This window comes from Ziziphus jujuba, chromosome 2 (genome assembly GCF_031755915.1).
Source record: "Ziziphus jujuba cultivar Dongzao chromosome 2, ASM3175591v1".
NCBI classification, from domain to species: domain Eukaryota; kingdom Viridiplantae; phylum Streptophyta; class Magnoliopsida; order Rosales; family Rhamnaceae; genus Ziziphus; species Ziziphus jujuba.
The window spans coordinates 3,506,900-3,521,286 of NC_083380.1; the positions used below are offsets into that span (position 1 = coordinate 3,506,900).

The window sequence follows — 14,387 nt, forward strand, 5'->3', positions numbered from 1 at the left end:
TGTTAGAAAGTGCATTTATTATAGTACATATATAGTCAAATAGAGAGTGACCCTCAAGGCAAGTAAGTCTCTATACCAAGTTAGAGATAAAGCAATTTTCTCTACCTGATATTGATATACAAATTTCCTTCTTCTTAGCTTTCTTTATGGCAGACGATATTAAACTTTAACTAAAATGGCTATGAAGCAAGTGCATATCACTTGTTTAATATATATAATAGTGATCATCAACTTGATTTTTTTTTCTTCCCAAAATTGTAGAAATTTATTCCACAAAAAGCTTTCTTTAATATTGATATTTGAAATATAGTTTGAATTTGTTGCATCCTCACCTTTTGACTCTTCAAACCTGCTTTCTCTCTTTTCTTGCTCTGCAAATTTTAAATTGTGCTCTCTTTTGATTTTCTGCAAACGTTTGTTCTACTTATTCTCTCTCTCTCTCTCTCTCTTTCTCTCTCTCCGTCCCTCCCTTTTCTTGTTCTTTTTCTTTTTTCCAAGTTTAATTTTCTGCAAACTTGGTTTAACGTCAATCATACTTCATACTTCATAATTGATAAAAAATTAAACAACAGATCTTCTACCATAGAAATACCACTTCTGTTACACTAGTAGACAATCAATATCAAATAGAAAAGATTAGGGATATCCCCACATAGTTTTGTGGTCCATCTTATAAAGAAATTTCACCTTGTAAGGTGTCTGAAACCCACAGATAAAAAAATACACTAACTTAAGCACCTTTTTTTAGTTAATCTCAAATTCTTTTGCATTCAATTGAGGGGTCTTTCCTATCAAACTTTACTTGTATATTTCTCATTTACATTCTTTTCCATTGTTATCTAATTGTTTTTTTCAATCCCACAAAGCAAACAAAATAAGAGTCTCCCATTGCAGAATAGAAATTTGACAAAGTAGAGATACTTTCTAATGATTTTAACAAGTTTCATCCATCTGCAATTATTATGCGGATTTGAGCAATGCTCTCCCATTTACTATCAAATTTTTGAAACATATTATAAAATCGAAAACTGGTTAAGGGGATCGATTCTCGACCCAAATCCACTGGTGTTTTGTTTTTGGAAGTGCCACTAGCTTGCCCAAAAAGCCTTGTACTAGTAGAGAAACTTCAACACATATATGGCACTTCACAATTTCCTTTCGGAGTTATGTGGGATTGTTCATTGATTTTGCCCCATCTTGGTTTGCATCCTACAAGACTCAGAGTCTTTACAATTCTTTTTATTTTTAGCTGAAACTACAAAATGTATTCATATCTACATTAATTCCAGCGAACAAACTTTATGAAAAAATTATTTTTTTATTATATAACGCACTTTAAAGTAATAACTTTTGCTAAAGTTTCATCTTAAAGTCATGAAGAGCTTCGGGGTCTGACTTGAAGTAATTTATCACCTCAGCATCAGTGTTGGCAAGAAATTCTCCGATAATTATGAAGCAAAGAATTAATAACACTAATGGAAGCCCTGTAATTGTTTCCATCAGAGGTACAAACTTTATGGCAGAAACCATAAAATTGAAATGTAAACTGTGTTTTGGTGAAGAGGAATATACGGTTTTATAAGAACAGACTTTCAACCAACAAAAAGATGAAAATATGGAAAAGTTGAATTCAATAACAAACCAACAGATGATTCACTTTTGAAGAAGCCACAAGGAAAGTTATGATCATGTAAAGCTAGTTAGTCCTTCCCATAACTGTTTATTGGTATTAAAATATAGTTACTCTCGTCAGTGCTTCCTTTTTCGTTGTTTTTCCTTTTCAGATTTTCCAGTTTCATAGTAAATTATAGTTAAATATTGTTCAAAAATATGGGAAAAAAATATTTAGGTATAAAGTATAAGTTATGCATGCCTTTCTACATTATATGTTCACATAATAGATTTCTTCATGATACAATCTACAGCTAGGTAACGAAGCTGAAAATTCTTCACTGGTAATGGTAATCTCTGCAAGTTCTCTGTTATTTCTCTTCTATATTTCAACCGTGCATGATAAAAAGTCTATGGAAATCTAGTATTGTAAAATTATATAAAAAGTATTCATTGTTTAGTATTTGATGAAAAGCGTATATATTATATTAAACATATAATCAAATAGAGATTGAATCTCAAGGCAGGTATCTCACTTTACCAAGTCGGTGATAAAGCATTTTCTCTGCCTGATTTTGATATGCAAATTTATTTCTTCTTAGCTCTTTTTGTGGCAGACAAGAATAAACTACAACAAAAATAGCTATAAAGCAAGTCATGTTACTTGTTTAATAGATAATGGTGGTCATTTTTTCCAAGTTTGTTGAAATTTATTCCACAAAAGGCTTACTTTAATAGTGACATTTGAAATAATAGTTTGAATTCGTTGCATCCTTACCTTTTGACTCTACAATTCAAACCAGCTTTCTCTCTTCTTTTTTTTTTTTTTTTCTCTCTCTCTCTCTCTACAAATTAATTTTAAAGTTTGCTCTCTTTTGATTTTCTGCAAATTTTGTGTTCTGTACCTTATTTCATCTTTTTACTTTTATTTTTGTAACATGAATAATACTTGACACTGTAGTTATCTTTACAGTACAAATTAGAAAATAAAGAAAAAGAATGGATAAAGAAATCAAACACCAAATCTTCTACCATAGAAATTTCATTTCTGTTAGCTTTGGTAACAAGATCTATATCATATAGAAGAGATTAGGAAAGTTCCAGAGAGTGAATTTTGGGGGAGAAAACAGGCACAGCATTTGATTTAAAAAGTATTATATAGTTTATAGCATAACATTTGAAGCGTGTCTTAAGGACTTGGACCATAAAATAATCATCTAGCTTTTTACCTTTAACAGAAGCTTAACATATAAAAATGCTTCTTTTTCACCACCTTTCAATTATAGTCTGCTACCATCCAACATCTCTTCAATTTTTTAAAGATAAGTGACTAACAGCTATATATATATATCCATGCTAATTAATTACTACTTAATTTCAACACTTTTACCTGATTAAAATTTTGGTAGAATAAGATCATAAAAGTTGTTTGTCTTCTTGAATATTGGCTGTAAAATAATATCTCTTTAATTAATGTGGAAATAAAGACAAAGCTAAACGGACTATTTAAATCATTGAATATTTGTTAAATTAGATAAATTAGATACCCAACCAAGAATGCATTTTCAAGGGGAAAAAAAAACTTGATAGCCTTTAAAATTGTGATTTTATAAGTAATGCCAAAGCATGTAAGTCTAAGAATTAATTGTTATTTTATGTGGCTCACATGTATTTCAATTCAACTAAAAACTAAAGTTGCTTTCATTCAAAGATCTCCTCATTGCTAATATGAATAAGGATCTTGCGCTGAGATTCCAAATCCAACACCATCAATATAGATCCGACAAAATCTCATGCAATCTATTAACACGACATGAAACTGTATAAATAATTCAATATTCGGGTTTAACTAACACGACATTGTGTTGATAACAGGTCAATTCATTTACACCTTTAGTGTTAACATGTCTTAACAGGTGAAACCTACGAATAACTATTACACTAGCGAAAAAGGGCATTTTAGTAATTTTACTAAAAATAAAAAATAGACCTAATTTTATTAATTATAGTTATAGTGTTTTAAACAATTTTATTTTCTAATTTTCCTTTTCCTCAAAAAAAAAAAAGTTTCTAATTTCCCAGTGTTTGGTTTGTAATAAGATATTATTTTTTTGTGTTTGTTTAAATATATTTTGATAGCTAAAAACAAAATATATATATATATATATTTGGTAAAAAATAAATATTTTCGGATAGTTAATGTTATTTATTTTTTTTACTTATTTTCTTTTTTTTATTTAGTAGAAAGGGAGAAAAATCAGGTGGTCCCTAGGACCACCTTCCTCTAGAAAGTCCCTCTATTCAAAATTTGACAAGTGTTAAAAATTTTAAGTAGCCAAATGAGCCAAATCAAAATAGAAAAATAATTTTACTGAGAAAAAATATTAAATTGGGGAAAAAAAATTTTAGTGTATTGAAGAAAAAATTAAATAGAGAAATTTTTACTCATCAAAATAGGAAGAAAAAATTCCGAACATTTAACTAGGGGAAAATTTTAATGAAAAGAAATTTTAGGTGGAAAAATGGGAAAAAAATTTTTTTAAGTCCTAGTCAGTTAATTTTTGTCACTTGTTGAAATTTAAAAAGAGGGGTTTTGTGGATTAAGGTGGTCTAGGGACCACTAGATTTCTCCATTAAAGCTATAATTTTGCGTGATTAACTTTTATATTTCTTGAATATATACAACAATATTAATTGTTTTAGCAAAAATACTAATATGAGATAGGGCTTTTTTCAAAAAAAAAAAAAAAAAATTTGGTTGCTCTTATTAAGTGGCCATTAATATTTGTGTGATTAACTTTTATATTTCTTGAATATATACAACATACAAATCTATTTCAGAATTAAAATTATTATTTTTGCTTATTGTATTTATTATTTATTTTAAATATTGATAAGAAATTAAACTATAAGGTTGGCCTAAGGCCAACAAAATCTCAGGGCCAGCCCTGCACATTATGAATAGTAGTTGGCAAGGCCAATTAAATTTAGAGAGAAATAGGAAATTTGTATATCTACTCCATTTTTATTTTTTCTGGGTAAATCAAAATCAATAGAACAAAAAACATCTAGTTATATTGATCACACAATTTCGCCGTCCTCTACTCCTATGGGATATTGATTCTGTTTTCTGTTAACTAGATGCAAAGTTTTAAACAGCAAAAATGAAACTATAAAGTTTTCACCAAAAACAAAGTGCGTCATCAGCAAAATTAAAAATTTCTCTTGGTCTATATAACAGAAAATGGAACTTAGTAGTGAAGAATGAAGAATGAAGTGTGTCATCATTAAATACAGTACTATTGCTATTATGTTGAAAAAAGTATTTGTGCTATTTTTTTTTATTAAATATTTGCTAAGAAAAAATAAACAAATAAAAATTATTTGTATAAAAATGTAATTTTATTATATAAAAAAATAATTATGAACATCCTTTTGAAATGTTTGAAAAAAAAAAAATTTTCTATCATCAACATTTATTTGCAAAAGGAAAAAAATGGCATAAGATCAGAGAAAAATATATCCTAAAAAGATTAAAATTGAAATTGATAACATATATACATATATATTTATTTATTTATATTGATTTGTGTTGAGCATGGTATGCAGATTCTTTTTTTTTTTTTTTTTTTTTTTTTTTGGGTGAAAAAGCATAATATACAGATTATAAAGTTTAGGCTTAGGGATCTTCCTCTTTATTTTAAATTTATTAGAAATGTATAATTTTTAATAAGTTGGGCTGAAATTCTGGCATATATAAGCTTAAATCTAAAGCCCAATATTTGGCTGACCCTGATAGGCTACTTAGCTGAAGGCTCAATCCAGTCAAAAAAGCCAGAACTTGAGGGGGGAGAGAGAGAGTATGCGTAATAATGATAATCATAATTTGAATTTTGAAAAACCAACGGTCAATTAAAAAAAATTGAAAATTCGGGGTTTTGAAAAACCAACGGTAAGAAAATTTAAATTCAGGAACGGTAATATTTTTTTTTCTTGGTTTTTAGCTGTTAATATTATTATAATTAATTATTACATATACATTGCGAACCTCAAATCATTGTCTTTCTCTCTCTCGATCGAAAATATAAAAATAAAATAAAAAAAGAAAAAGAGGAAAAGCTGTGGGAAGAAGAGAGATTGTTGAAGAAGACGAGACGATGGGATTGGCCGGTGTCTGCAACTCCATCACCGATCCCAAAAGAAATTGGGTAAGACAGGGACTCTTCTCACTCTCTGATTGCTATATAGGGCTTTCGTCTCACTTTTTTTAGGGTTTACTATTATTCTTGGTGGATCTTACTTTTTTCTTTGCCTTTGGTGAGCAAAGGTGCGTAATTTGCTTAATTGACTTTTTGTTAGAAAAATATCAATCATCCTTGCTATATAACACAAACAGCTGAGTAATATTGCTATTAGTTTTGACCTGTGAATTTTGAAATCTTTTTTTTTTTTTGGTGCTTTTGTTAGTGGAATATGTTATGTGATCTGTAATTATATGGTGATTTTGGCCGAGTTAATTCTTTAGATAACTTTTTTTTGCATGTAACTTAGAGAAGTGAACGTGATTAGATTTGGTTGTACCCAAATCTGTAATAATGAGTGATATCCATCTCCATTAGAAGCATACCCAAGTCTCCTTGTATATCTCGTTGTTTCCTCTTTGAGTGATTTTTCTAAAATACCCGCATAGCCAAGTATACAAAACATTTTATAAACATCATAACAACAAATGAAACTCAATTGAAGTTAGGACAAAAAGAAACGAAAGAAGGAGAGTTTCAAGCACAAATTGTGCACTTAAGATTTCTGCCATGCAAACTATGTTTGTTGTGCCTGCAATGTTGTTAGTTCATACCTCTGGTTAGTTTAAATTGGTTGTCAAGTGAGTTCTTTTCTTCTATATGATACCAGCTTCTGGAAAACAATTTATGGAGGTTTTACGATGCCTCTGCAGAATAGCTATTATGCACAATGTTAGATATATTATTACCTGGAAGATGTGCACGAATATAGGATGCAATTGCTTAGATGTCAAGAATATTTATTTTATGGTGACTTTTGACTATATCCTTCTTCATTTTGCTTTTCCTTTTCTGCTTAAGTTAGAAACCTTTTTTTTCTTCTTTTTTTCTTTTGGAATTTTAACTCTTAGAATTGTGCTGCTGCTGTTGTTATTCATATTCTCACACAAGCATATTATACTTGCCACTGGTTGCAGGTGTCCCTGCTGATTTGCTTTCTCTTATTACTAGCTAAACCCCCCAGATGGTGTCTGCTCATTTAGGTTTCTCCATCCTTTTTCTCTTTTTATATTTTGAAGAGCTATGTCTTGTTAATGTAATGTATATCATGGTTCAATCCACCTATTCTTCTTTAATTCTTAGTTGTTGCCTTTAAATATAGATGGGGGAAACTAGTCTTGTTAATGTAATGTATACCATGGTTCAATCCACCTAGTCTTCTTTAATTCTTAGTTGTTGCCTTTAAATATAGATGGGGAAACTAATGTGAAGATCAGAAAGGCATCTGAAAAGACTTCGGATTGTTGAACTCCAGAGAAAGTGTCTGAATTTTGGTTGGCAAGGAGAGCAAGTTACCTTCATGCATGCCTAATGTGTGCTCACTTTGCAAAGGAATAGGTAATTTTGCTTGTCGTTTTGTACTTTATTCTAAATTGATCAATATCTTTGTCCTCTCAAAAAATAAGATTCTTTTATTTGTTAGTGGTACATTCAGCTTCAAAAACTGTTGGTTGTAGCCTATGTAACATTTGCATTGATTTTGCAAATGGGCTAGAAGAATACAGCATCAATTAGTTTGTTACTTCCCTATAGCATGTAGCACAGTTAACTAGTTACATGCCATTTACATTGTTATCAGTATCATTCTCTTTCCCTAATCATATTAGTTATCATTTTGGACTATTTATATATGTATGTTTTATTTATTCAAAAGTAGGTCTATTTGAAGATATAGTCCGTGTTCAAATATAACCTGTCCCATCTATATACATCATGTATTAGACGAGGTGGAGCAAAATTTGCGAGCAAGGACAGAGAAACTGCATATAAATTGACATTCTTTGCAAGACTTTACTAATTATAGGTGTCTTCCATTATGTGAATTCCAATAGCCTTCTCATATGTGCATAAAAATTGAATGCAATAGGAGATTGTGGGGTTCAATCATAAGCTCATACTGCCATGACCCTACAAGTTATCCTCATCGTTCTTCAATTTTATATTTTTGCTTCTTATGTTTGGATTTTTTTCTTAGAACTTATATATTTGCATGATAGACTTGCTTATTACCTGCACATGTATATGTTTTTGCATGATAATCTTTTTTTTATTATTTCTGCAGTTATTACAGTTGGTCTTTGGCTTCCCTTTTCTTTTTTTATTTCTGCAGTTATTAAAGGTGGTCATTCTTGTTTTATTTGATTTTATTTTATTTCTGCAGTTATTACAGTTGGTCTTTGGCTTCCCTTTCTACACAACAGAAGACATTTCATGGATGTTTAAACAAGAAAATGTGGCTTTTGAGGTAATCAAGTGACTCCTTTTTGTAAGTCAGTGAAGGAAGCTACAGAGAAAGTCATGATTATGTAGTTGCTGAAAATCTATGTACTATAACATTAACTATCTGAATTTTTTATTTTTGTTGAACCACATGAGCTTTGATACTCATATTAGTCTTTGCATGGTAATATTATCCATTGTACTAAAGAAATTGGGTTTTACTGTATGTGAGATGTGTTACGCATAAAATTGATAGAAAAGAAGACATAGAACTTCAGAAAAGACAACAAGTTTGCTGTGTACATATGATATCTAAAATTATGTACTTTCTAAAATGTAGCAGTATGCTAGCTCATAACCAGTTTCAAGTGAGTTTTGACCGTTAATAAAGCTTTTGAGCAACTAAAAAGATGGTCTAAATAGCGACTTAACTTAGGCTTTGTGAGTTTAGAAGGTGATTTGTCCAAAGTTTTACACTATTTAAAAAATCCTAATGAAAAGCTTCTTAGGCATAATACAATTATTATGGTTTCCATTTGAAATGCTGGACATAATGGAACTACCCGGGTTGCATTCAGTAATTGTAATAGAACCTTGCTTACCTTGTTTTCTTCAATTCTTTCCTTGCTCTGTGTTTAATGGAAAACAAGCGGCAATTTTTCACAGTTTTAATTGCTTTAGTCTAGGACACTCTGTGCTGGCCTTTCTTCATGTTTTAATTGCTTTAGTGTAGGAGACTCTGTGCTGGCCCAACCAGATGATGATCTCTTGGCCGAGAAAAGGAAAACCTATGAAAACTTTTCTAATTGCTTGCCGTCACTGTTTGAAGTTACTAAAATTGTAACTAATATTTGAACTTCCTTTTTGTTCTTTCCTCTAGATTTTTTTTTTACAGTTTAATACAAAAATATTAAGTCAAAAGAACAAGACAAAGAAAAAACAAGATGCAGAAAAATAAAAAACTCATTCATACGGATTAAAGGCATCCATGCATTTCCATCTTATTCATTCATTTTTAGATTCCTTTACAACGCAATTTCAACAAGTAGTAAATATAGCTAAAAGATCAATCAAAAGAAACACAATCTGGACAAGTAAAACGACAAAAAAAAAGAAAAAGAAAAAAATTATCTTCGCTGTTGATGCCCTTTATTCCTCTTCTGCATGGTTCTATGTTTCAACCATAAATATAGTATTCTTTTTAGAATTTCATCCACAGCACCAAAATAGCTCCAGGATTTCCTCATAGCCAATATCAGAAAAGGAACCAGAATTCCTACTGCAAATCTCAATCCAATGCTCAAATAAAACCACTTATCAACAAACTGTCACCATCCCTGGGAGTAGTCCAACCCTTATCTGAATCTTCTTCGTCATCTCCTGGACATTTTACAGCAAGTGGAGTCTCACAAAAGTCAAGGTTTCCAGTAAAAGAGGGTGAATCAAAAGTTGACAGATGATCTAAATAAGGAATCCTTCCATATAAGTTATTGTTTGATAAATTCATATACCCCGAAAATGAGAGCAATCCCAAACTTTAAGGAATAGTACCTGAAAACTCGTTGCTTGAGAGATCAAGCGACAACAATTGCTTCAACTTTGAAATGCTCTCAGGAATGTGTCCAACTTTTATGGTTTCTAGACAAGTTCAAGACCACCAAACCCAACAATTTTGTTATCTCAATAGGAAGATCTCCACTCAAATTATTTCCTGAGAGGTCTAGGCTGGTTAGAAAGGAGAGGGTCTTGGTGTACGTTCCAAGCTATCCTTTCAAATTCACAGTAAAGTTTTTTTTGTAGTAGCCCTCCCATACAAGAGATAGTGGTCGAATGCCCCATAAAATAGATAATGTGGTTAATGTTTTGGACTTGTGACATAGCTTTGAAATCTCCAAAGCTAGCAAGAATACTGCAATTCAACTGATTCTCTGCCAAGTCCAAGACTTGTAATGAGCTTAAATTTGATAGCACTGGTGGAAGTTCTCCTAAAAATGAATTAGACCTCAAGCTAAGAATTCTTAGACTTTTGAAACCTTTCCCAAACCACGGTGGTATTCTACCCATTATTCTGTTATATCCAAGATCCAGCGTCTACATACTAGATAAGTTTAGGTAAGATATTGGGAGATATCTAGAAAGCTTGTTGTCATTTACCAGATAAATTGTTCATACTGAGGTCTAATGCTGTTAGGAAAGAACAATTTCCAATGCTTGATGGAATATTTCCTGTTAAGTTGTTACTCAACAGATCAATGACTAAAAGATGATGATTATTAGCTATAGAAGCTAGGATTTCTCCATTTATATAGTTGTCAGAAAGAGAGAGGACATACAAATCATAACTCATGTTCTTCGGAATAGTACCAGAAAATTTATTTTTGGATAGATCAAGAAATTTATTGTTGTCATTTGGGATAGGAATGGACCCATTGAAGAAGTTTGAGCTGAAATCAACCATTGCAAATGAAGCTAAGATTAATGGACTCGGTAGGTGACCTTCTACTTATTATGGGAAACATTCAACAATATTAAGATGGAGGAACGTTCCTAAAACCAGTAGGGCATGGAACCGGTGATGCCTGACATTTGCCAATCTAAATTAATGACTTCCTTTTGTGACTTTAGCCAGCAGGAAATGCAGGACCCAAATGGCATGAACCTATATGAAGATACCAGACTTGGAATGGGGGAACCCAATTAGAACTGACATTCAAGGTGAAAGAGTTAAAAGATAGAAGTAAATGTTTTAGCTTACCTTGCTTTAAAAAAATGTTTCAATGACTATAGCCGTCAAATGATTGGAAGAACCATAAAAAATATCAACTCAGAAAGTTGTCCCAAACTTTCTAGAAGAGTTCCATTTAGTTCATTCCTTCCTAGCCATAATACAGAAAGAGTTTTCAGTAAACCTAAAGAAGCTGGGATGGGACCATGACGAGAGCTATAGAGCAAACGAAGTTCGACAAGATTCTTGGGCTAACCTAGCCATTCTGGTAACTTACCAACCAGGTTATTATTTGACAAATCCAAATCCTGTAGACTAGGTAGTGGCTTCCTGGACAGACAATCTGTTCCTTCAAGGATTTCTGATAAAGTACCAGTCACGTTATTACTTGATATATCAAAATGCATCAGGTAGCAAAGTTTTCCAATAGAGCTTGGAATCTCACCCTCAACATGATTTTCAGGAAGATTTAAGCGAGTGAGAAATGTCATGTTTCCAAGGAAAGTAGGAAGTTTCCCTTGTAGACTATTGGATGCAATATCAAGGACATGTCTATATCTTTTCCCATCTTCCCCTCAACAATTCATGGCAACTCCTGTGAGGTTATGATTACCAGCAACATATAAAAACTGCAAATTAGGCAGCTCACTAAAACCAAAAGTCAATCAGGTATTTCTGGATTGAAGGTGTTAAAACTAAGATCTAAGGAAACAAGTGAAGAAACATTTACAAAAGCAGGAGGTGGAATGGTAACAGATAAGCTACAAAATGAGAGGTGCAGCTCAGTTAAGGATGGGAGTTTGTTTAGTATCCTAATCCAATCTGATCCTACCATTGATAGATTAACTCTTTCATCACAAGATGTTCTAAAGAGACAAGACTTGTCACCCACCCAAGATTATCAACATATGAACTCCAAGACTCAACATCAAGATACTGCAAGCCAGAGAGGTTCCCTAAATTTAGAAGAATTGCGTCACTAAACCCAGCATTTGGAGATTTAAATCTTGCAAATTTTTAAAAGATCCCAAAATTTCAGGAATAAAGTATAACAAAAATTGTTACTAGCAAGTCCATATGACTTGTTTAGTAGAAAATATTGAACACCAGCTTCATTCTTCCAAATTTTCTTGCAATTTATTCTGAAAAACAGGCTTACATTAATAATGACATTTCACAGAGTGATTAGTATTTAGTGCAAGCTAGAAAAGTTTCTTAAATGTGGAGTAATTGCACCACTAATCTAGTATTTGAGAGGTTTAAATACTAAACTTAGCATTTTTGTACTATTTATGCATTTGTATAAAAATGTAATTTTATTACCTAAACAAATAATTTTCAACATTCCTTTTGAAATGTCTATCCAAAAAAATTAAAATGGTTATCATCAACATATTTGAAAAAAAATGGTATAAAAGCAAAGAAAAATGTATTGTAAAAAAATTAAATTGATAAAAAGAATATTTTTTATATTACTTTATGTTGAGCATAACATGGCGATTATAAAGTTAAGGGATCTTCCTCCTTATTTTACATTTATAAGAAGTTTACAATTAAAAAAAAAAAAAAAAAAACAAATGTGATCTTCCCTCTTACTTCGTTTTGTACCTTATTTTCAATTGATCTATGGATCTTTGACCTCTCTGTCAGGACCCGTCCAGAATTCCTCCCGGAACCCTAGACAAGCCCCGATCCCAGGGAAATACCACCGAGCATTCCAACGGAAAATCCGGCAGCACCTCCCCTAAGGGTAGGACTTACCAAAAATTACCTGCACTGAAAACACACTTCTAAAATCACCCCTTATTCCTCCCACAAAACTACAAGTTGTTCCACAAATTATAGCACTTCTCAACAATAACAACAGTCCAGTGCATAAATAAAACATAAGTGTCCCAATAGTATACAGAGCTTTATGAAGTGCTAAACAATAGAAATACAACAAAGATGAAAGAAATAATACACCGAAATGAATGAGTACAAAGGTACTTCTCGAAACACGATAGCAGCGGAAAATTGGTTCGCTCCGGAAGAACGTCTACCACCACTTGCACCTAAGGGAACGAAACTTAAAAATGTGAGATGCTAATCATCTCAATGAGTGACCCTAACTACTGAACACTTTTAATGATAATAAAATAATAATAATAACAATTAAGGGAATTGAATAAATACCAACAATAAGTAAATAAATAATAATAACTGTTGGAAATAATATTTTCCCTCAAAACTCTCACCAATCACTCCGTTTGAAATGTTCCCTTTTTAAAACAATTTCACAAAACCCGATGTACGTACTTCCCGAAAACCAAGGGATTAAACCATTTGATAAACAGTAAATAAATAAATACATACCCCAATATATATAATTAAAATGTAATAAATTAAAATAAATAATTTTTGAACACCTTTGGGGTTTGAAACTTTATTTGAAAATTACACTTGACGCACCACACCATATACCAGTGATGCCCTTCGATACCCAGCGTCCCGAGCACCGACTGGCAGGGAGATTAAAGAGAGAAACTTGCAAACGGCACTTCGGCGTCCCGACAGTACCGCTGCTGAAACCGTCATCCCAGCCAAGGGAGGGGCGGCTATGGCCAATATCAAACTTGCATGCCCACGGTCCAATGGCAACCACGGGAGACATAATACTTGCGCGCTAAACCACATAATACTTGCGCGCTAAACCACGTGTACATACACCAGAACACCAATACTGTATGAGTGCGTCTAAAATAATTATTAAACCAACCGTACCGTTTTCCAAAATTACCATGGGAAATATATTAAATTTTTACACTTATCATCCCACATATTTTTATTTAACAAACTGGTACGAAAACATCGATAACAAATAAACCATAATTTTCTCGTAATACGAGGTCCCACAAATAAAATACCGTGGGCATAATTATAGAATTAAACCACCAATTTAGACAAATATTTTCATAAAATAATCAAACCAATTATGCCCAAAAAATAATACTTAAAACCACGTACGATTATTACTGAAATATAATTTGCTCATGCATAATAAATACCATTTAATCACCATAAAATAAGAATCGGGAATTTCTTAATGACCCCAAAATTTCATTTAGCACCAATGGGTAATTATATATATAAAATAATATTTTTCCCGATTATATTTAAAATACACCACATGAGCATAAATTCCAGATATCAAATAAACACCAAATAAATATAATAAATTGCCCAAAATATTTTTAAAGGTGGGTCACTCACCTTAAGCGCGTAAATAAGCTAAGATCCGCCGCAGGATCGACTCCACTACTCGTACGCGCACCTAAAAGATCCACAGTATACCAACCAAATATATTAATATTTTATTCGGGTAATCCCCAAATGGGTACCCGGGGAGCGAACACCAAACGATATCTAAAAGTTGCGAGTTATATACTGAATCGAAGCTCAAGTGATGAGGATCATGGATTCGGTCTTATTTTCCGGTGATCGGACCCGAGGTGGTCGGAATCTCGCCAGAAAGCTTTTCGGGTTTCGAC

General features: G+C 32.0%; 1 long non-coding RNA gene across 2 annotated transcripts; it reads left to right on the plus strand.

Annotated features, from left to right (window-relative positions):
- Window positions 1-5,592: 5,592 nt before the first annotated feature.
- On the plus strand, window positions 5,593-8,358 carry LOC107405627 (uncharacterized). 2 transcript variants are annotated; one of them, XR_007240642.2, is made up of 4 exons: window positions 5,593-5,819; window positions 6,830-6,895; window positions 7,105-7,250; window positions 7,975-8,003. It is a non-coding gene; the product is annotated as an uncharacterized LOC107405627 (long non-coding RNA). The 2 variants fall into 2 exon arrangements; XR_007240641.2 differs by lacking the exon at window positions 7,975-8,003 and adding an exon at window positions 8,074-8,358 and having other exon boundaries at window positions 5,607-5,819.
- Window positions 8,359-14,387: the final 6,029 nt, after the last annotated feature.